Source organism: Ips typographus, linkage group LG15, assembly GCF_016097725.1.
Source record: "Ips typographus isolate SLU linkage group LG15, UJ_Ityp_2.0, whole genome shotgun sequence".
Taxonomy (NCBI): domain Eukaryota; kingdom Metazoa; phylum Arthropoda; class Insecta; order Coleoptera; family Curculionidae; genus Ips; species Ips typographus.
The window spans coordinates 1,517,817-1,542,307 of NC_138436.1; the positions used below are offsets into that span (position 1 = coordinate 1,517,817).

The 24,491-nt window shown below is 39.2% G+C and overlaps 1 long non-coding RNA gene and 4 other non-coding genes across 5 annotated transcripts in view; all 5 read right to left on the minus strand.

The window, feature by feature from the left end:
* Positions 1 to 24,491, minus strand: part of LOC145738258 (uncharacterized) — a 254,982-nt gene that overhangs the window by 79,157 nt on the left and 151,334 nt on the right. The window lies entirely within an intron of this gene.
* On the minus strand, positions 14,175 to 14,293 carry LOC145738530 (5S ribosomal RNA). The gene has a single exon (XR_014180786.1). It is a non-coding gene; the product is annotated as a 5S ribosomal RNA (ribosomal RNA).
* On the minus strand, positions 15,026 to 15,144 carry LOC145738544 (5S ribosomal RNA). The gene has a single exon (XR_014180799.1). It is a non-coding gene; the product is annotated as a 5S ribosomal RNA (ribosomal RNA).
* LOC145738545 (5S ribosomal RNA) lies at positions 15,515 to 15,633 on the minus strand. Its single transcript, XR_014180800.1, has one exon. It is a non-coding gene; the product is annotated as a 5S ribosomal RNA (ribosomal RNA).
* On the minus strand, positions 17,470 to 17,588 carry LOC145738531 (5S ribosomal RNA). Its single transcript, XR_014180787.1, has one exon. It is a non-coding gene; the product is annotated as a 5S ribosomal RNA (ribosomal RNA).

Sequence of the window (24,491 nt, forward strand, 5' to 3'; positions counted from 1 at the left end):
CTATACCCTAAATGACACATCCACCAATCTTGGATCAAACATTTATTCAGATTCCAAAAACATAGATAATTACTCAGCTAGGTACGGTTCGGTACCAAAGACTTAGTTCTAGTTAGCAATTCTGGCTTAAACGTACCTTCTGGACATGTTGAGTTGAGTTGAAGTGTCAGGCTTTAGGTCAAGCGGCTACGTGGTTTCTTTACGAGGATTTTGAAGGGTTTTTCAAACACCTTAGTTTCACAAATCTTGCACACTGAAGAATTTTGGTAGAACTTATTTTGCACTACTGAACATGACTAGAACCTGACCCCATTGGGTCTTTTTGTGGACTTTAACCGACTTTTCACACTTAACTTCGACTTGACGACGTTTCAGTTTTGACTGCCCGTTTCTGACTGACTGTTTGCCAAAATGGTGTGAATATTTATACTACGAAATTTACATCATTCTGTGAGCAGGAATGCGACAGGTCAAAAGGTGGAATTTCAAAAACATGTCGCCGGGTGCAATAAATAATATTATTTTTTTTCCTGCAGCTGCAGGCAATAAATCATTTTTGCTTGGGGTCAAAAGGTGAGAATTTGTGGCGACAGTATGACTTGGAAAAATTTCTTTCTTTATAAACACCTACTAATAGAAATATATCCCCGCTTCTGGATTAACGACGCTGGCCAATTAAATCTCTTAGAGGTTTGGCTTAGGATTTGAAGTCAGATTTTTCTTTCAAACTAGTCTTTCATTTAAGTGTTGTGTCTAGTATTGTTCAGATGTGCCTCAAACTAATTCCGTAAGTTTTAATGTAATTTTGATTACAATTTTGACTTTGAAAAATAAACAAAAAGAAAATTGCTAAAGAGAAGGTTTGATTTTGATTTGATGATTTAGAAATTTGCTTTTCCCGGGGCATCACATCTTAAGCTTAATCAGGAATTACGAACGCAGTTCAGCCGCCCTTGTGTGTAAGGATCCGCCATTAAAAACTTCATTGAGTGCGGCCAACGCATAGGAGAAACCTGTCGTCAATATCTCACCCGTTTGAAGCTGCTTGCTAATAAAACCCTGGAGTTGACTGGAGATGCCACGGATGACGCCGCTGACCGACGCAAACTGGAAAAGGACATCTCCACACAATTTGTATTGGGCTTAGTGCATCCCTTAAAACAACGGGTACTTAGTAAAAACCCAAGCAACTTGACAGCAGCGTTAGAGTGTGCCGAGCAAGAGGAAAGTATAGAGAATCTAATTCATTCATCTACCAGCCGAGAGTGTCGAGCCGTCAAATTGAACCAACAAAACGTACAGCCTAAAAAATATTATTGTAATATTTGCAAGAAGCCAGGACACACGGACAATTACTGCCGAAATGCAAATTCCCGAAATCTCCGTCAGGTTCGAACGAGAAATAACTTATGCTTTAAGTGTAACAAACCAGGGCACTACCAACGAGACTGTCCTGATACTAGACGAGCAACTCAAGTTTACAATAACCAAAATAGAAATACTTCTGTAAGGGCCAGAAATACAACCACTAGCAATCAGCAACAACAAACCTGCTTTAGATGTAACCAACCAGGACATTTTGCTAGGGAACACACCGCCGAAACTGGGTCTTTTAATTTAAACTCCGACGCAGCCGCTTTCCAGCCCCGAAGCCCGTCTGCCATGGAGGCAACGTGGGAATAAGTGAAAGTGTTAGTGTAGGGATAAACATTTGTGAGTGGAAAAGAAACTCTAGGACCTGCAATGTTGCTAATGTAACAATAGTTGAAAAGTTATATTGGGCGCTGATAGATTCTGGAGCTGTTTTATCCCTAGTGAAACCCTTAGTTGCTCAGGGGTTTATACCGTTACAAAATAGTGGAATTAACTTGGTGGACATTCAGGGAAATACTATTCCCATTTTAGGAAGCATGTGTTTGCGTGTAGGCATTGGGCCAAGAAGAAGTGTGGAACATGAGTTTAAAGTACTTGAATCTGAGAGTTTTCAGATAGATTTAATATTGGGTCTCGATTTTTTGCATAAACATGGTGCAGCTATCGATTGGGGAAAAGGCGAAATGGTACTCTTAGGAGAGAAACTACCTTTATATGAAGAGAATTTGGGGGGTTTATATGGAACTTTAAATGGACAGCAAGTTCACAATCAGACGCATTCACACAGTGCTATCTCCTCGACTCATCGTTGCTATGAGCAACGAGGGATGTGGACGTTCAAACGATTGGTAGTCGTTTGGAAGCAATGGAAAAACCAAACTCAGAAAAGCATGGATGTTCTGAGGGCAAACTTGTGTGTTCCGCTAATGCGAATTTTAAAATGGATCCAAGAGCTGCCGAAATGGGAGGCTCCGAAGTCCGGGGAGAAATTTTTGATGAGAGATTATGTGGAAAATTAGGGAAAATCGTTGAAAATTTTATTAGAGGAAGATTTAATTATACCTCTAAGAAGTGAGGTAATTTGTAAGATGTTTGTGTGTGGTGGTTTTGTACTAGCTAACTAGTATAGCTGATTCTTCAAGAGTTACGACTCAACATGTTGTCATAGAGCCATGTGAAGATTCTCAGCAGGGATTACTAGTTGCGAGAAGTATCTGTAAAAAGAGCGCCGAGATGCCTGTGAGACTCATGAATGTATCAGATAAGGATATGCTGGTACAGCAAAGACAAAAGATAGCAGACGCCTTTGAAGTGGATATTGAGAATAAGCCTGATGTACAAGAGCAAGCTATTAGAAAACTAAATTTAGAAAGTACCCAAGTAACATTAAAGCAATTGAATTTGGAAGAGGTCAAAAGCGACGACAAAGCCAAGCTAAAAAGATTGGTTATAGAATTTATAGATATTTTCCATTCTCCTGAACAAAAGTTGACTTTTACGACAAAAGTGAGACACCGTATCATCACTGAAAACGTACCGCCGATAATAAAGAGGCCATACCGAGTACAGTATCATCGACAACCAATATTGAGGAAGAAAATTCAGAAATTATTGGATGACGGAATTATTGTAGAAAGTCAGTCTCCGTGGAGTTTCCCTGCCATATTGATTGAAAAGCGAAGACATCCAGGTGAAGAGGTGCAATATAGGCTTTGTATAGACTATCGTGAACTCAATGCAATTACAAAAATAGATTTCTTTCCCCTGCCTATCATTCAAGAAACCATTGACAAATTGGCTAAGGCGGAATTGTTTAGTACAATGGATTTAGCATCTGGATATTTTCAAGTACCCTTACACCCTGAAGATAGAGAAAAAAGTGCATTTTCGACTGCAGAGAATTACTATTAGTTTATTTGTTCGTCCTGTGTGAAGTCGAAAACGGCGTTTTTTTGTTTAATGCCAGATTGTCTGGTAATAAGCTTTTGCGCTTGTGAGGCGGTACTAGTTGTAGCGTGTTTGCCGAAACGTTAATTTTTTTTGTGATTTCGAGTGATGGAGAGGATGTCGTACTCAATGTTTATTGGGCATGGATCTCCACGGGGTCAGCTCCTCAAATTCAGACGTTGAAGAGCGATTTGCGCCAGGTGTTCGTTGGTTTTTTCCAGAATCCATACTGTTCGTCTCTGCCCGAATGGATTAACCAATTTATATACGTGCAGTTTGTCCCTGCCCGGATTATTGGTATTGGGCTATTTTTTTATTTGTGTTAATATCAACACAGAGGATCCTTATCAATAAGAAAAAGAGATAAAGCTCTTGACGGGATTGTGTACAGTCAGCCTAGTAATTGCTTACTTGTTTCTGCAAATAATAGCTGATTAGGGATTTTTGCACCACAATAGGGAAAAAGTAAAAGGCCCAAGTTGCCTCGGATCTTTTTCGGTCTCTCTCACAGTCTAATTGTCTATTGTTTTTTACTATTTTCACTAGTTTCCCACTTACACAGCGTATTCTCGCGGCCTCATTTATTTTCAACATCAGAACATACATCAACAATAACTTATGTACAATTACACTTAATATTCTCACGAATGGAAAATCCATTAATTCAAAAGATGGTCTTATTGACTTAAAAACATAAGAATATTCGAGGATTGCGAAATATTAAGCGCACGAGGCAAGGTCGCACCATGATGCACCGAGTGCATCATATCGGTGATGAGTCACCACCACCTGCTTTGCAGGAATATGAAAAATAGGCGATGAATAATAACAAACTACGTCAGCCGATCAATCGGGTATAAAACACGCCGATTGCAGCAGTATAGGAGGAGTGTGAACCAATCGACAGTAGCTGAACCAAGAAGTCGAGATGTCGACTCTCCTCGAAAAAGAAGATCAAGTTAAATAGTCCATTCTCCAGAATTGTTCCAACATGAAAGTGACTGAGCCAGCCGCCAGAAAATGCTAAGTCCTTAGCGTATGAACTTATGTAAGTACAACTGATGAATTGTTAACTTTTAGTGTGCTTATGACCGTATTGGACAGACCCGTTTATATATATTGTCACGTTTTGGGGGTAGCGCAGGAAGAGAAACAACAAACGTAGCTCAAGTATGTCTCCTTTATTTTTATACTGAAGATGAAGCCTAACTAAACCTTACCCCCAGATTAAGAGGGCCGCTAGTACCGCTACAGGCGGGACGCCCATGGAACACTCTCTACGAGGGGGTGCGTGGGGGTGTGTGTGTGTGTGAGTGTGCGTAAGGCCTTCTGATGTGCCGCCAAGCGGAACCCGCTCGATACGAGCAGGGAACCCCTATGTCCGACAAGCCCGAAGGATTTACTTTAGGCACAGCAAGCCCCCCTTGAAGTGTCGCCAAGCGAAACCGGCTCGATACAAGCAGGGAGCCCCTATGACCGACACGCCCTAAAGGACTTACTTTAGGTACTGAAAGGGTCAAGAGTCCCGACGGTCACCACTGGGTTGCGTAAGGACTCTAGTCTGTTCAGCCTGGATTTCCAAGAAGGTATCGAGCCGTCCGGGCACTAGGAAGTTCGGACTGATGCTCGATAGACCGACCCAGAGACCAGTAATCTTCGATGGCTTGAGACGCTGATTAAATACTCATCTCATGACCCCAATTTGCCGGTCTCGCTGATTCGGCAGTGTACTGGGGGAGACCGGGGCCAGACTAGGTAACGGAACATGGTGTAACTTATGTTATTCGTGACATCTCCCCCCTCTGAAGAGTGTTCGCCCCGGACACTTAACCCTAACTTAACTAAATAACCTACATGCCCCATGGCTTTATTTACAACGTGTGACCAATCGTAACTTATGTCTTATTACGCTCCCCTTGTTGTCTCCCTTGTGGTTCTCCTGGAAACTGTTGCTCCTTCCTGGAGGGCGGCCTTACGCGGCTTCGTCTTGCCTATCTGTGCGCCAGAGCACCCGTTACTCAGTTCGCGGGTGGTAGCGCCCTCTACTGACTTTCCTCGTCCACTTTGAAGTGCGCGGGATGGTCGCTTGTTCCGTGAGTTCCTAGGTTGTGGTATCCTGGCGGTAGAGAGCGTGACGGTCGGTCAACCTATTTAAATATGTATCTTGTAAGTTTATGTTTTATTGTTTATACTTAATTGTTTAGACTATGTAAGCTTTATGAAATATACTTAGTTTGCACCCTACTTATGCAAAATGTTACCCTTACAACTTATTTTATTGTTCAGCTTCCTTGCTTTCTACGTCTGAATCTACATCGGATATATCCCCCAATGTCCATTCATCGTAAAATGGTAAAATCCTCCCTATGTGCACTATATCCGTTTTTTTCCCTTTTTCCTGTTTTACTTCATAGTTAACTTCACTGAGTTTCTTTATTATTCTGTAGGGTCCGAACCATCGTAGCAGCAGTTTCTCACTTTTTCCCACTTTCCTGATTGGGATGAATATTTTCACCCTATCTCCTACCTCAAATTCACCATCTCTGTGATATTTGTCGTAAATGTCCTTGTCCTTTTCTTGTTTTTTGTGGATATTATCTACAGCAATTGCCCTTAACAGTAAAGCTTTCTCTCGTAATTCGCTCGTGTTCGATTCGTCCTCAGTTTCTAAAAGGGTGGCGTCCAGTGGGAGTGTGGGGTTCCTTGCGAATATTAGTTGAAATGGGCTAAAACGTGTCGTCTCTTGTTTGGCCGTATTGTATGCAAATGTCACGAAAGGCAGATAAGTGCACCAATCTGTCTGCTCTGTGTTGCAGTATAGTGACAGCATGTCTGCCAACGTTTTGTTTAAGCGTTCAGTTAGGCCGTTGCATGAGGGGTGGTATGCCGTTGTAAAACTGCTTTTCAGACCCATAATCTGTTGTAGTTCCTGCACTAGTTCGGATTGGAATACCTTGCCTCTATCGCTGAGAATGCTTCTAGGAACGCCGTGAATTAGTATTACTCGTTCTAATAGGAACTTTGCCACAGGTCCTGCCTTCCCGTTAGGCAGGGCCGCTGTGATGGCGTATCTTGACGCGTAGTCTGTCACCACTACTATCGTTGTCTTGCCTTGGTTACTCCTCCGGAATGGCCCCAGTAGGTCTATCCCTACTTTATCAAATACCTTGCCCACTTTTATTGGCTGGAGTAACCCCAATGGCTTATCATTTGTTGGCCCTTTTCTCGCCTGGCAGTCCCTACATCCTTTAACGTAATTTCTGACGTCCTTAGTCATAGAATCCCAATAGTATTTGGGAGTCAGTCTACTTATGGTTTTTGTTACCCCCATGTGTCCGCTGGTAGGTGCGTTGTGAGCTTCCCACAAAATTTCCTCCCTAAGTGACCGGGGTATCACGAGTGCGTGTTCCAGTCCTTCCTTGGTTTGTGTTGCTCTATACAGAACGCCCTCCCTCAGCCTAAAATTCTTTATTTTTCGTCGTGTCAGTGCGTCAACGTTTGTTGATTCGGGGTTGCTTATTGCTGATTTTAATTCTAGTATGGCCTTATCCTTATTCTGCAATTCTCCTATGTCTAACGTTGATATCGTGAAAGTGGGTATATCGTCCAATTCATCCAATTCGACTTCGCTCCACCCTGCCACCGGGTTCCGTGATAGACAGTCCGCATCTTGGTGCTTACTGCCTTTTTTGTAGACTACCGTGTAGTCAAATTCTGCCAACTTGAGAGCCCAACGTGCTAATCTTCTTGAGTGATCTTTCACATTGTGAATCCAACATAAAGCGTGATGATCTGTTACGATTTTTACAGGGTGACCATAAATTAGATGCCTTAGGTAGGTCATCCCCCAGACTGCTGCTAATAGCTCCAGCTCGCTGATCGAATAGTTCTTCTCAGCTTTTGACAAGGCCCGGCTTATATATGCTATCGGGTGGTCTTGACCGTCACTGCCTTCTTGGAGCAGAATTGCCCCTATTCCATCTATACAGGCGTCCGTGTGCATTGTACATCCTACATTTGGATTGTAATGTTTTAATACTGGGGATGACGTGAGTTTTTCTTTCAGCAGCTCAAATGCTTTCACTTGATCTTCGCCCCAGCAGAATTTGTTTTTTTTTGTGGCCTCATGTAAGGGCCGTGCCAATACCGCGTAATCCTTTATAAATTTCCTATAAAAATTGCATAATCCTAAAAAGCTTTGTAGGTCCTTTGTTTTCTTGGGTGTGGGGAATTGCTTAATCCCTGCAAGTTTTTCTTCCTCTGGGCTTATTCCTTCTTTGCTTACTGTGTAGCCCAAAATCCTTATCTTTTCCTGTAAATATTCGCATTTACTCGGTTTTAAGGTCAGATTGGCTTCTCTCATTTTCTGAAATACTTTTTGTAATTTTGCTAAATGTTCCTCTAAGTTCTCTGAATAAATAATAATATCATCTAGATAAATTAGTATGTCCTTCCATTTTAGGTCCCTAAATATTCTATCTGCCAGTTGTTGGAAGGTTGCTGGTGCATTGCATAGACCAAAGCTTAACACGTTGAATTCGTATGATCCATGTCCCTGTGCCGTGGAAGCGGTGTATTGTTTGGATGACTCTTCTATAGGTATCTGCCAGTAACCTGAGAACATGTCCAAAGTTGTAAAGTACTTGGCATTTCCCATGTATGTGAGAATGTCATCGATTTGTGGTATCGGGTAACATGATTTTTTGGTGACTGGGTTTATAGTTCTTTTGTAATCCACGCAGAACCTCGTGGTACCATCTTTTTTTTTCACCAGTACAACGGGGCTCGCCCATGGCGAGTGGCATGGTCTTATTACTCCGCAATCGAGCATTTTTTTATTTGTGTGTCAATGATTTCTCGCTCGGATTGTGATACTCTATAAGGGCGGCATTTTACTGGTTTATCTTCTGTCACTTCTATTTTGTGCTCTATAAGTTGTGTTTTGCCCATATATTTTGGTGACTTGCAAAACACATCCTCATATTCAACTAGTAGACTCTCTAGTTCCCTTTTGAACTGCTTATCCCTAATGTGGTCCAGTTTGTGGTCTTCTAATGTCACCACTTCTTCGTCTATTCTCTGTGTTGTAAAGAGTGCTGTGGTGCTCAAACCACTGGGCTCTTCTAGCCGTGCCACCGTTGTGTCTTTGTAAATAACCCTTCTAGTTGGCCCTATGTTCTCGAGGGTCAATGATATAGAGTTTTCGGCTCTTTCTAGGTTGCATAGTAGGTTGTTGCGTACTAGCCATCCCTCGTTTTGTACTAATAACATCTCTGTAGATAGGGGTATTTTTGGTTCAGTTTTGATGGATTTTTTCTCTCCTGGCTTCAGAGTGTAATCTTCCTTTGCCTTCAACTTAATTATCAAGCGGTCATCGTTTCCTATGTAGTTCGGCAGGGTGTTCCAGGAGCTGGTTTCTTGTGTCTTGGTCTTTCTCGGTCGGGGTTCTCTATTTTTTGAAACCAGCACCGTCACACTCGTTTCCTTGAAAGTCTCATACAGCAAGTCTTTAAGCTTCTCCCAATCTGACTCGCTGTTTGCGTTTGCGGATGTCAATCTAGGTATAGCCACCTTACTTATTTTATTTCGTATTGCCCAATCTTTCAATTTCCTACAGCAATGTTGGAGCGTATGAGTAGGGATATATTCGCTACCCTCTTCTTTTACTATCATCTGTAGGGTATGTCTGTTTTTCTTAAACAAACTGACCACGCTCCCTATGGGTAGTTCTTCTGTGCTGTAATCCGCCAAATGGTCCCTGATGGCTTTTCCCACTCCTCTATCTCTACTGGGAGCCGAAGAGACTGCAACGGCCCATGCAGTGCTGCTCGGAAGACTGAAGATGGACCCAGGTATTTCTTGGATCACTTCTCTCCAGCTTCTTGTTTTGCATGGTTTTTTGGATGCAGAATTTCGCTTTCCCCCGAGCGTTAACACCAAATCCTGATCTAGGGTGAGTGTATTAGATATTAAGCAAATTGCTGCCTGCATTTCTCTTAAGAACTCCATGCCCAAAATAAGGGGTTGTGGTGTATTCTCCAATATCGTTGCTTTAATTTCTAATTTTTTATTGTAATTGCCTCTGAGCTCCAGTGATGCCAATGTGTCGCCTAGACTTCTTACTTTCTGACCGCCAGCTGTCACAAGCAACGTGGGTGGGTCTCTGATCCTATGTTTTTTGTTGACCAGGATATGGCTTATCACATTTAGTTCCGCACCTGTGTCAATGATCGCCGGTACGTAATAATCGATCACAACAGCATTTATGTATAGTATCTTATGGTACGTTGGGCCCCGAGTGGAGAGGGTGACGGGGCTTAATTTTGCCACCCCCTGGAGTTTGGGTGCTGCTGTCTACTTCTACACACAGCAGCAAAGTGGCCTATTTTACCGCAGTTGTAGCACCTGAGCCTGTTGTCATATGTCCTCGTGGATTGGTACTGTCTTTCTGGATTACTGGCATGGTTTGTGCCATAGTCTCTCCTGAGCGGTGGCGGGGTTCTGTAAGGGCGGGGATTGCCAAAAGGTGACTGTCTTTGTTCTACTGGTCCAGCCGCCTGTTCTTCTATTTGATGCTGCGGTCTAAAAGTGAGCGGTGTCGAGAACTTTTCAGGAGCGTTATCTATTGTGATGCAAAGTTTTTTGACTTCGTCCAAGTTCCTAGGTGGGTTATTAGGAAAATTTGTGAGCCAGTAGTATTTAGCTCTTGGTATATCTTTTAGCCCACTCTGGAAAATATCTACGAATTCGTCGAGATCCACGTTTTCTTTGTATTCTTCGTATAGGACCCTTAGATCATAGAAATAATTCTTTGTCTGTTCCAGGTCCCTTTGCTTCCTTTGCCTTAACTTTGCAAGCAAATGGCGACTGTTGATACCGTCGCTAAACTCAGTCTTGAATGCTTGACAAATGTGTTGCCAGTTGCTGTCAGGGTTTGCTGCTTTATATTCTCTATACCAAATGTTTGCGGCGCCCTGCAGGTACGAGTGAAAGTATAGTATTTTTAACGCATCGTTCCAGCTATTGGCCACTGCCGTTCGCTCGTATGTGCCGATAAACTGAGGGGCTGAATCACTGCCCGGGTTGAACGTTGGTGGGCTGATGAATTGAGGTAGTGCGGGTGTTTTTTCCCCTGCCTCAACCGCCGAAATGGTAATGTCCGCCATTTCTCTTGACCCCTTCTTGCCTTCTAATGCTTTATCTCCTTTCTCAGGGTGTACTTGTGCTCCTGTCTCTATCACTGTATTTTCCAGATCGTTTTCTGGTTCTTGTGGCTGCTCAGTGTCTTCCCTTCTTGTATTTACAAGCGTAAGGGTTAGGTAATCTGTTTCTTGCATCCAAGGGTCTCCTACGCTTGAACTCCTGTGCCTTGGTTGAAAGGGGCTGCTAGGATTTGCTGATCTCAAGTTGTACGCTTTTCTCATTCCTGTTAGGGCGTACGGCTTGGTTTGGCCACAGATATGGAGATCAGTAGCCCCGGGATTCAACAAGGCACCTCCACCATGTCACGTTTTGGGGGTAGCGCAGGAAGAGAAACAACAAACGTAGCTCAAGTATGTCTCCTTTATTTTTATACTGAAGATGATGCCTAACTAAACCTTACCCCCAGATTAAGAGGGCCGCTAGTACCGCTACAGGCGGGACGCCCATGGAACACTCTCTACGAGGGGGTGTGTGTGTGTGTGAGTGTGCGTAAGGCCTTCTGATGTGCCGCCAAGCGGAACCCGCTCGATACGAGCAGGGAACCCCTATGTCCGACAAGCCCGAAGGATTTACTTTAGGCACAGCAAGCCCCCCTTGAAGTGTCGCCAAGCGAAACCCGCTCGATACAAGCAGGGAGCCCTCGAGGGAGCCCCTATGACCGACACGCCCTAAAGGACTTACTTTAGGTACTGAAAGGGTCAAGAGTCCCGACGGTCACCACTGGGTTGCGTAAGGACTCTAGTCTGTTCAGCCTGGATTTCCAAGAAGGTATCGAGCCGTCCGGGCACTAGGAAGTTCGGACTGATGCTCGATAGACCGACCCAGAGACCAATAATCTTCGATGGCTTGAGACGCTGATTAAATACTCATCTCATGACCCCAATTTGCCGGTCTCGCTGATTCGGCAGTGTACTGGGGGAGACCGGGGCCAGACTAGGTAACGGAACATGGTGTAACTTACGTTATTCGTGACAATATGATATATAATAGATTTAAGTGTTTAATAGAAAACTCAGTGTTTGATTCCATCCTTGAAACTGAGATCCCAGCGCGACGTTTAACGTCGTGAGTCAGTTTAATTGATGAACCCAGAAGGGCTCATCAATTAAACGTGACATTTGGTGGAGGTGCCGGTCTGTTTTGAGATGGATGAAAAACAATAGTTGAGTTTTTTATTTTTATTTTTTTGGGGTATGATACCGATTGAGGAAAATAATGTGTGGGCTATAAAAGACATTTTAGGCATTATTATCTTTTGGCTAGGGATAGTAACGTTGATTTATTTAGTGATATTTTGGGGATTACCTTGGCTATTGAAGCGCTCATTTGATAAAATTTTGGTTTAATATGGGTGGTACATCTTCAAAAGAGGAAGAAATTATTATCTCTCAAGAAGAAAACAGTGGAGGATTATCAAATAAAAAAGAAACCAAGAAAAGCCAACAATATATGCTTAGTATCCGTATTCATTATGTTCAGTTTTCAAAGTCCCTACGGCATGCAAGGACAAGTGATTGGTACCAAAATGTACCTACTAATAGTCACTATTAAAAGCCAGAAAGACAATGTGGGAGGGAGGACAGTATGTCCAGAAGCCAAGAAAAACCATCAAAATATATGATTAGTATCCGTATTCATTATGTTCAATTTTCAAAGTCCCTACGGCATGCAAGGACAAGTGTTTGATACCAAAATGTACCTACTAATAGTCACTATTGAAGGCCAGAAAGACAATGTGGGAGGCGGGACAGATTGTCCAGAAACCAAGAAAACCATCAAAATATACTTAGTATTCGTATTCATTATGTTCAATTTTCAAAGTCCCTACGGCATGCAAGGACAAGTGATTGGTACCAAAATGTACCTACTAATAGTCACTATTAAAAGCCAGAAAGACAATGTGGGAGGCGGGACAGTTTGTCCAGAAACCAAGAAAAACCAACAATATATGCTTAGTATTCGTATTCATTATGTTCAATTTTCAAAGTCCCTACGGCATACAAGGACAAGTGATTGGTACCAAAATGTACCTACTAATAGTCACTATTATAGGCCAGAAAGACAATGTGGGAGGCGGGAGAGTTTGTCCAGAAACCAAGAAAAACCAACAATATATGCTTAGTATCCGTATTCATTATGTTCAATTTTCAAAGTCCCTACGGCATGCAAAGACAAGTGATTGGTACCAAAATGTACCTACTAATAGTCACTATTATAGGCTAGAAAGACAATGTGGGAGGCGGGACAGTTTGTCCAGAAACCAACAAAAACCAACCATATATGCTTAGTATTCGTATTCATTATGTTGAATTTTCAAAGTCCCTACGGTATGCAAGGACAAGTGATTGGTACCGAAATGTACCTACTAATAGTCACTATTATAGGCCAGAAAGACAATGTGGGAGGCGGGACAGATTGTCCAGAAACCAAGAAAAACCAACAATATATGTTTAGTATCCGTATTCATTGTTATGTTTTAATAAATCCATACTATCATTTGTTAAACAATGATGAGGGCAGCTTTCTGGAGGCTTTGGCACTCGCGATTTATTATAATTTAGAAAATGGTTTACTATTTAATTAATTTACGAACCCGGTGCGGGTTGCAGAATTCGGGACGACTACATTTTGTGGTGCGAGCCGAGTCTTCTGGCTGGGCTCTACCGTCTGAGGCAGAGTCTTCGACTGTCTCTGATCGTCTCTCGTTCATAACGCATGTCGAGCTTAATTTATACCCGATTGACTGGCTGACGTAGTTTGTTATTCCTCGTCGCCTGCATCGCAACAGTAGCGGGGATTTGTCATCGCTAAAAATAGAGATGATGCACTATGGGCATTCTGACTGTAACTTTGCCTCACGCATTTTATTATTTTGCCATCTCCGAATATCTGATTTAATTTAATGAATTTATACTTTTTGAATAATAAGTCCATCTTTTAAATAAATGGATTTCCCATTCGTGACAATATTTTGGAACCAATAAGTGACAATGAAAGATTTGTTTGCACGAATCAGACAAATATTGAACTTTTAGGCTCATTTCAATGTAAGGTTCATATTCAAACTTTGAATTTATGTGTACAGCTTTATGTAATTCCTGATTATGCTATGAATCATTCTTGTCTAATAGGCAGAGATGTATTATGTCACGACAATGTCAAGTTTACTGTTGAGGGAAGCAATGTTTGTATTCAGCAAGTTAATGATAATAATTTAGAATGTGATTTAGATTTAGAGATTGACAATTTTGATAAACAAATTATGATGATAGATGTGATTGATACTAATGATAATTTTCCAGATTTGGATGTCTACGAAGGGCTAAATCCAATGGACAGATCTAAATTTGAATCAGATTTTCAAATCACAATCCATTTCCACACAAAGAGAGACAGGAGGTAGGTGAAATAATACAAGATTTATGTTAGAGGAAAATTATCCGAAAGAGCAATTCACAGTACAGTTCTCCTATAGTTCTTGTTAAGAATAAGTCTGGAAAGACTAGAATGTGTGTTGATTTCAGAGATTTAAACAAGATTAACCGTCGAGATAATTTTCCACTCCCGTTGATTGATGACCAAATTGAATTGTTGCGAAATAAAAAGTTTTTTACTAAGCTAAACACCACACGTCCACAAGTGCAAAAAAAAGGCAACTACACGTGGTGTTCCCAGGCGGTCACCCATCCAAGTACTAACCACGCCCTACGCTACTTGACTGCGGTGATCGGACGGGAACCGGTATATCCAGCGTGGTATGGCAGTTGCCTATAAAATTATCAATAACCGAGTAATAAAAACCACCAAAAGTGTAGGAGAAATGCAAATGTCATTTTCATGGTTGAAATGAATGGCTAAATTATCTCAGAGCTGTAGCTAGTTCCTAAAAAGATGATATAACGGACTTCAAAGAAAAAAGCATAAATTTCATATAATTTTCTTCCACAGTTGCCTATAAAGTTATCAAACCGAGTAATAAAAACCACCAAAAGTGTAGGAGAAATGCAAATGTCATTTTCATGGTTGAAATGAATGGCTAAATTATCTCAGAGCTGTAGTTAGTTTCTAAAAAGATGATATAACCGACTTTAAAAAAAGCATAAATTTCATATCATTTTCGTTCACAAGTGCCTATAAAGTTATCAAACCGAGTAATAAAAACCACCAAAAGTGTAGGAGAAATGCAAATGTCATTTTCATGGTTGAAATGAATGGCTAAACTATCTCAGAGCTGTAGCTAGTTTCTAAAAAGATGATATAACCGACTTCAAGGAAAAAAGCATAAATTTCATATAATTTTCGTCCACAGTTGCCTATAAAGTTATCAATAACCGAGTAATAAAAACCACCAAAAGTGTAGGAGAAATGCAAATGTCATTTTCATGGTTGAAATGAATGGCTAAATTATCTCAGAGCTGTAGTTAGTTTCTAAAAAGATGATATAACCGACTTTAAAAAAAGCATAAATTTCATATCATTTTCGTTCACAAGTGCAAAAAAAAAGCAACAACACGTGGTGTTCCCAGGCGGTCACCCATCCAAGTACTAACCACGCCCTACGCTGCTTGACTGCGGTGATCGGACGGGAACCGGTATATCCAGCGTGGTATGGCAGTTGTCTAAAAAGTTATCAATAACCGAGTAATAAAAACCACCAAAAGTGTAGGAGAAATGCAAATGTCATTTCATGGTTGAAATGAATGGCTAAATTATCTCAGAGCTGTAGCTAGTTTCTAAAAAGATGATATAACCGACTTCAAGGAAAAAAGCATAAATTTCATATAATTTTCGTCCACAGTTGCCTATAAAGTTATCAATAACCGAGTAATAAAAACCACCAAAAGTGTAGGAGAAATGCAAATGTCATTTTCATGGTTGAAATGAATGGCTAAATTATCTCAGAGCTGTAGTTAGTTTCTAAAAAGATGATATAACCGACTTTAAAAAAAGCATAAATTTCATATCATTTTCGTTCACAAGTGCAAAAAAAAAGCAACAACACGTGGTGTTCCCAGGCGGTCACCCATCCAAGTACTAACCACGCCCTACGCTGCTTGACTGCGGTGATCGGACGGGAACCGGTATATCCAGCGTGGTATGGCAGTTGTCTAAAAAGTTATCAATAACCGAGTAATAAAAACCACCAAAAGTGTAGGAGAAATGCAAATGTCATTTCATGGTTGAAATGAATGGCTAAATTATCTCAGAGCTGTAGCTAGTTTCTAAAAAGATGATATAACCGACTTCAAGGAAAAAAGCATAAATTTCATATAATTTTCGTCCACAGTTGCCTATAAAGTTATCAATAACCGAGTAATAAAAACCACCAAAAGTGTAGGAGAAATGCAAATGTCATTTTCATGGTTGAAATGAATGGCTAAATTATCTCAGAGCTGTAGTTAGTTTCTAAAAAGATGATATAACCGACTTTAAAAAAAGCATAAATTTCATATAATTTTCGTCCACAGTTGCCTATAAAGTTATCAATAACCGAGTAATAAAAACCACCAAAAGTGTAGGAGAAATGCAAATGTCATTTTCATGGTTGAAATGAATGGCTAAACTATCTCAGAGCTGTAGCTAGTTCCTAAAAAGATGATATAACCGACTTCAAAGAAAAAAGCATAAATTTCATATAATTTTCGTCCACAGTTGCCTATAAAGTTATCAATAACCGAGTAATAAAAACCACCAAAAGTGTAGGAGAAATGCAAATGTCATTTTCAAGGTTGAAATGAATGGCTAAATTATCTCAGAGCTGTAGCTAGTTCCTAAAAAGATGATATAACGGACTTCAAAGAAAAAAGCATAAATTTCATATAATTTTCGTCCACAGTTGCCTATAAAGTTATCAATAACCGAGTAATAAAAACCACCAAAAGTGTAGGAGAAATGCAAATGTCATTTTCATGGTTGAAATGAATGGCTAAACTATCTCAGAGCTGTAGCTAGTTCCTAAAAAGATGATATAACGGACTTCAAAGAAAAAAGCATAAATTTCATATAATTTTCGTCCACAGTTGCCTATAAAGTTATCAATAACCGAGTAATAAAAACCACCAAAAGTGTAGGAGAAATGCAAATGTCATTTTCATGGTTGAAATGAATGGCTAAATTATCTCAGAGCTGTAGTTAGTTTCTAAAAAGATGATATAACCGACTTCAAGGAAAAAAGCATAAATTTCATATAATTTTCGTCCACAGTTGCCTATAAAGTTATCAATAACCGAGTAATAAAAACCACCAAAAGTGTAGGAGAAATGCAAATGTCATTTTCATGGTTGAAATGAATGGCTAAATTATCTCAGAGCTGTAGTTAGTTTCTAAAAAGATGATATAACCGACTTTAAAAAAAGCATAAATTTCATATAATTTTCGTCCACAGTTGCCTATAAAGTTATCAATAACCGAGTAATAAAAACCACCAAAAGTGTAGGAGAAATGCAAATGTCATTTTCATGGTTGAAATGAATGGCTAAACTATCTCAGAGCTGTAGCTAGTTCCTAAAAAGATGATATAACCGACTTCAAAGAAAAAAGCATAAATTTCATATAATTTTCGTCCACAGTTGCCTATAAAGTTATCAATAACCGAGTAATAAAAACCACCAAAAGTGTAGGAGAAATGCAAATGTCATTTTCATGGTTGAAATGAATGGCTAAACTATCTCAGAGCTGTAGCTAGTTTCTAAAAAGATGATATAACCGACTTCAAGGAAAAAAGCATAAATTTCATATAATTTTCGTCCACAGTTGCCTATAAAGTTATCAATAACCGAGTAATAAAAACCACCAAAAGTGTAGGAGAAATGCAAATGTCATTTTCATGGTTGAAATGAATGGCTAAATTATCTCAGAGCTGTAGTTAGTTTCTAAAAAGATGATATAACCGACTTTAAAAAAAGCATAAATTTCATATCATTTTCGTTCACAAGTGCAAAAAAAAGGCAACTACACGTGGTGTTCCCAGGCGGTCACCCATCCAAGTACTAACCACGCCCTACGCTACTTGACTGCGGTGATCGGACGGGAACCGGTATATCCAGCGTGGTATGGCAGTTGCCTATAAAATTATCAATAACCGAGTAATAAAAACCACCAAAAGTGTAGGAGAAATGCAAATGTCATTTTCATGGTTGAAATGAATGGCTAAACTATCTCAGAGCTGTAGCTAGTTCCTAAAAAGATGATATAACCGACTTCAAAGAAAAAAGCATAAATTTCATATAATTTTCGTCCACAGTTGCCTATAAAGTTATCAATAACCGAGTAATAAAAACCACCAAAAGTGTAGGAGAAATGCAAATGTCATTTTCAAGGTTGAAATGAATGGCTAAATTATCTCAGAGCTGTAGCTAGTTCCTAAAAAGATGATATAACCGACTTCAAAGAAAAAAGCATAAATTTCATATAATTTTCGGCCACAGTTGCCTATAAAGTTATCAATAACCGAGTAATAAAAACTGTTAAATAAAACGCCGATGACCGGAAAATTAATAGAAGTTTATTGAAAAATAATGGCAACCGGAAAAAAACAGCTAATCAGTTCAACATCGACATACATAACCTCCATTACCGGTACTAATCTAGTAACCAACCAACAAAAAACAAAAGTTACTATATATCAAGACTACCAACCCACTAAACATAAATGCACATCTGACTGCGTGTTTTGTGGGTTGTCGATTGAAATGCAAAGTATCAATAAGTTCTTTAATGGCTATTTTTGACTGAGATAATAACAAGCCATCATCAACGTAAATTGCCAAATAGATTACAGAATTAGCAAAACTGCCAACAAAAACACATTGGTCAGACTTTAGTTGTTTAAATTTGTATTTTTCAAGAAAAGACACAAATTTTTGGTTCCAACATCTTGGAGACTGCTTTAGTCCATACAGACTTCGATTTAATTTGCATACTAAATTTGGATGTTTCTTACTCACAAATCCAGTAGGTTGCCTCATGTAAACACACTCCTTCAGGTCACCATAGAGAAACGCCGTTTGCACATCAAAATTGGAAACTTGTAAGTCCTTTTCAGCTGCTAATGCAAGCAAAACACGAATTGAGTCATAACGAACTACAGGTGCAAATGTTTCTTCAAAGTCCACTCCTTTTTCTTGTGTAAAACCACGAGCTACAAGTCTGACTTTAAAACGTTGCACACTACAGTCTTCGTCAGTTTTTACGAGAAAAACCCACTTATTGTCAACCACTTTTGAATTTGGAGGCAGTTTCACTAAGTCCCAAGTATTGTTTTCTTTTAAAGAGTCCATTTCTTCTTCCATTGCTATATGCCACTTTCTGGAGTCCGCACAACTTACAGCATCATCATAAGAGGAGATAAATAGAGCTATAGTTAGCTTCAGGAAAATCCATATAAAAATCAGAAAACTTAGATGGGATTTCAATCTTGGTTCTGTCACGCAGTTGTCGCTCTTCAAAATTATTCTCATTCAATAGCTCGTTATTTCCAAAATCATAAGGGTCTTCACCATCAAGATATGAGTCATCATCACTATTTAAAGACTCAGTTACAGTTTCACTGGGTGTTTCGATGTTGTCTGTTTCTTCTTCTATTTCCTCAACTTCAGTCTGTTCATCAGTAGTAGTACGTTCAAAGTTTCCAAATTTCAGAGTAAAAATTTCTTCTTCAAAATCCATTGCTTCATTTTCATTAAATGTTACATTGCAGCTAACCTCTATTCTTCTTTTAGCTGCATCCCAGAGTCTGTAATTTGAAGAATATCCTTCAAATCCAACAAACAAGAATTTTCTGGATTTTGGATCCCACTTTTTGCGAAATTGAGGTGGTATAGCCATGTATGCAGGACTTCCAAAAATTCTGATGTGTTTCAGTTCAGGTTTTCTTCCAAACCACTTTTCATAAGGCGTCATCTTTTGAGCTTGACTAGAAGCTGTTCTGTTAAGCAGATAAGCAGCTGTGTTCACTGCTTCTGACCACAGCTCCTGAGGGACATGTTTATTTATCAACATTGATCTAGCACTTTCCACAATAGTTCTCAACTCCCTCTCAGATCTGCCATTTTGTTGTGGAGTATAGAGTGCTGACCATTCATGTGATATGTCCTCTTTCTTCAAATAGTCTTGGAATTTTTTGTTGAGGTATTCACCTTTACCTTGATCACTTCTTAAAATTTTTATTTTGTTGCCAGTCTGTCTTTCAACATAAGCTTGGTATTGCACAAACTTTGTATAAACTTCTGATTTAGCTTTCAGAAAATACAGAGTTCGATATCCACTGCAGTCATCCTTGAATAATACAAAGTATCTTGATCCACTGGGCGATGAGATGTTCATTGGTCCACAAACATCGGAGTGAATCATTTCTCCTGGTTTTTCACTTCTTCTGGATTCGAGTTTCTTATGTGACTTCCTTGACTGCTTACCAAGTTGACAAACTTCACAGAAAAAGTCCTCCTTGTCATTAATGTTCAAATCTTTGACTAGTTTAGTAGTATTCAAAATGGCCTTGAAGTTAACATGACGTAAACGATCATGCCATAATCTTAGTGAATTTTTACTGCCAAGACTTAAGTTGCATTCAAGTGAAGGTACCACTTTAAATTTCATAATCCACAAATTATTTTTCCTTACTACAGCGCAAGAAATGTTTCCATCACTGTCACGAAATTCACATCTGTTTTTATAGGAATGGTGAGTAAACCCTTTATCAGTCATTACTCCCACTGAAAACAAGCTTCTACTAATATTTGGTAAGTACAGTACATTATTTATGATTCTATCATGCCATTGAAGTTCAACAAAAACTTTAATTTCAATAGAACCTGTTCCAGTCGCTTCTATCAATTTGTCATTTGCAATTCTGACAAACATGGGATTCTCAATAGGTTTCAGGTTTTTAAACCATTCTTTATGACCAGACATATGCATGCTAGCCCCTGAGTCACAAATCCACTCATCCTTTTCCAAATCATGACTTGCACTGTACAAAGATGAAATGTCGCAGATATATGCTGAACTTGAAGGTTTCGGTTTTTCTTAGCATCATACATTCTTTTACTACATTCACGCACCCAATGACCCTTCTTTTTACAATAATTACAAGTAGTGGTTTTCTTTGAGTCTTGAATATTGGTTTTACCTTTCTTGATTTTCCAATTGGCTTTGCAGTGCCCTCACCTCTAATGCAAGCCTGGACATTTCAGAGTCATCATTTGTCATTCTGGTTTCTTCTTTCAGGAGTCTGGCTGTCAGATTTTCAAAAGTTTGTTGTTCACTAGACACAGAGACCCATGCAGTGCGAAAAGCATTGAACTTGGATGGTAAACTGTTAATGACCTTGGAGCAAATGGCACTAACACTTATATGTTCTTTCACATCTTTTAACTGTCTCACTAAAGGTTCTATTGAGGAAATATGTTCAGCAACTGACGCGTTTTCTGGCATCCTATATTCGTAGAACCGTTGCCAAAGTAGTTTTTTAGATTTCAGTCTTTTGTTCATGAATTGAAATTAATCGTCCCCACATTTGAGCGGCATCCTCACAATTTATTAAAAATTGTATCTGCTGCTGTGTTATTGTCGATAACAACAGCACTTGTGCTTTGGAATTCTTCAAATCCCAAACTTTCCACTCTTCAGAGCTTTGATCGGCGGGCATCTTTTCTGTGCCATTGACTATGGACAGAAGAATTTCTGCTTTCAACAAAATGGTGATACTGAACTTCCATAGCTGAAAGTTTGAGCCATCAAACTTCGGGATACTGGAGTCAAACTTGACTACTAGTGAAGCCATCACTTTAGTCTTTAGTTTAATGATACGACTTGAACGTAATTACAATTACACCACGCGAAAAAAACACGACTTGAACGTGAACACCAATGTGACGACTTTTTACTTTCGTTTTTACCCGAACTTTCCGATCAACAGGCTGCCCTAAAACCGACACGACGTATATGGGCCCATAACCTGTTAATTAAAACGCCGATAACCGGAAAATTAATAGAAGTTTATTGAAAAATAATGCAACCGGGAAAAAACAGCTAATCAGTTCAACATCGACATACATAACCTCCATTACCGGTACTAATCTAGTAGCCAACCAACAAAAAACAAAAGTTACTATATATCAAGACTACCAACCCACTAAACATAAATGCACAGCTGACTGCGTGTTTTGTGGGTTGTCTATTGGAACATAAATATTCAAATATTATCTCAACAAAAACCACCAAAAGTGTAGGAGAAATGCAAATGTCATTTTCATGGTTGCATGGTTGAAATGAATGGCTAAATTATCTCAGAGCTGTAGTTAGTTTCTAAAGAGATGATATAACCGACTTCAAAAAAAAAAGCATACATTTCATATTATTATCGTCCACAAGTGTAAAAAAGGCAACTACACGTGGTGTTCCCAGGCGGTCACCCATCCAAGTACTAACCACGCCCTACGCTGCTTGACTGCGGTGATCGGACGGGAACCAACAACAATAAATACAAATACATATATTTCAAAATTACAACAAATTATTACACTATGGATGTAAATACATCAAATGAATGTTGTTACAACTGTTACGCCGAGCGCACTAAGAAGCAACTTCAACATCGTGATAAATCACGGTGGTCGATGTTTTGACCAAGAAATACATCCAGGGAGTGCGAATACAGACGCATCAGTGGGTCTGCCACCTGGGTTTCAACCCTTATGCAGACATTTGAGGAATAAGATATCGCTAGCGCGAGAGATAAGAGTTAGTAAAATTGCGTATGTATATTAATTTTGATTGTAAGCATTGCTGGAAAAATAAAATTCAAAAACCAGCTCAAAAATTGTGTATGTTTAGATACGTGTGAAATAAATAAGTAGAAATTTATATTGTTAATAGTGAGTAAACTGGTTGTCATTGCGATAAAAAGATAAACAAATTTAGAAATTGAAGAATACCAATTTCAAACTTTGCAACCTGCCACCGCATTCGAGCGCTGTAAATATTTATGTCCATATCTAGGACGTTTATCGTACCCTTTTTTTTTGGGAATCGCTAGGAATTCCCATTTTTTAAGGTCGTTCACCATAAACAGGAAGCACCTGAACCAAACAATGACAGTTTTGCGGTATAAAATTATTCTGATTGTTCACCTTTGTGACCTAATTATGGAGGATGCCACCGCTCAAAAAATAACGGAAGCCTTTTATAAGGTGGGCCGTGTTTGATAGGTTTTGCGGGGTCGAATCTTACTCGGGTTAAATTTTTTGTCAGATGAGATGCGGATATTTTTGATCTATAAAATTTTTCAGATAAGTCATCTATATATTATGAAATATACTCTATACCGGTAAAATCGTGTAGATCTTGAATTTTTGTGTATTTTGAAGCTGACAGTACACCTCGGAGAATTCTGTTCTGAAAAACCTGGAGCCGCTTTCTTTGGGTGTCAGATATAGAGCACCATATAGGAGCCCCATAAGTGAGGGCAGGTCTAATTATACACTTATATATTAATAGCTTATTATAGGGACTTAGTGGAGATTTTGCACAAGTAAGGGGATATAATTTTTGTTGGGCGGAGAAAGTGCGGCTCAAGGTGTAAGATATGTGTTTATGGAATGACAGACGATCATCTAACATTATACCCAAATATTTTGCAGCTGTTTTTTGATGGATTGCGGCCCCATTCACAATTAGGGGATTTATGATTTTTGTTAGGTTCGATGTTGTTGAACAAGTAAAATTCACGAGTACTGGTTAAGGTGTTTAATGACTACGTTCTTAAACTAAAAATCTATGATGAGATGTGGTTGAGAGTCGGAATGGTAATTGAATGCTACAGTAATGCTTGCGGCCTAAGACTTAAACTAGTAAGCGAAAAAGAATTGCGATTAAAGAGAGAGATGGAATGAAGTGGGTCTAGAGCTGACTAAGTATAAATGTAATAAAATATAGGAATAAGCGTGGGAATATAACATCCCTCCCTCCTTAAGATTAATCAATAAGATAAGAACAAGATATCGTAATTGATTAATTCAAGAAGAACAAAATATAAATTTACAATAAAATTAAGAATATGAATAACATCTAAAAATAATGATTTAAAATAATAACATAAAATAACATAAAGTAGATAAATAAGATAGATAGGTAACTTAAACAACTAAAAATAGTGATTAAAAATAACAATACCACAAATAAAGAATATAGGTAAGTTTAACTAGATAAATAGTTAATTGTCTCTGATCGAGGTGGATTTTCGCGATTTAACGACGAAAGGATTTTTGTAGTCTTGAGGGTTTGTACTCCTGACGACTGGTACTCTGGTCGAGGTTGAAGTCATGGTAGTCACTGGGAGGCTGGAGTTTAAGGGTAGTAGCTTAGTGGGTCCTCTGTCTCGTCTAAACTGTTGCAACACTTCTTCTGGTGCATTTGAATGTATAAAAATGTTACTATTGGAGATAGAGGAATTGTGGCTATGAGACGTCAACTGGTGGATCACTTTCTTTTCAGGCAGGAATCTTCCAATAATCGGTATCCATTTACAACTGCAGCAATACTTGCAACAGCAACAGCATATGCCGACAGCAATGACGATTATTATAGAGCCAGAAATGACTAAGTTCCACAAGGTATGATGTTCTCCAAAAAATGGTTTGTTGATTTCACTTTAGAGGGTTTCTTCAAACATTTCCAATTTATGTTTGGCATGCCTCAATTCATCAAGATTGATGTTATTTAATTGGAGTGGTTCCATGGTCACTTTCTTTAAATCTTCTCTATCCTTAATACAACAGTCATCTTGATTGATGTTTACATTGGGGATGAAGTTAGTGAAATTACTAGTTCGGTTAGACGTTGATTGAAGAACAGATGATAAAGTAAAACACTTGCATCCTGTGTCGAGTTTTAGAATTCCCGTTTTACTAAGGGTAAATTCCAAAAGAACTTCCGAGTTTGGCTCACAAGAGAGGGTTGCACTGACA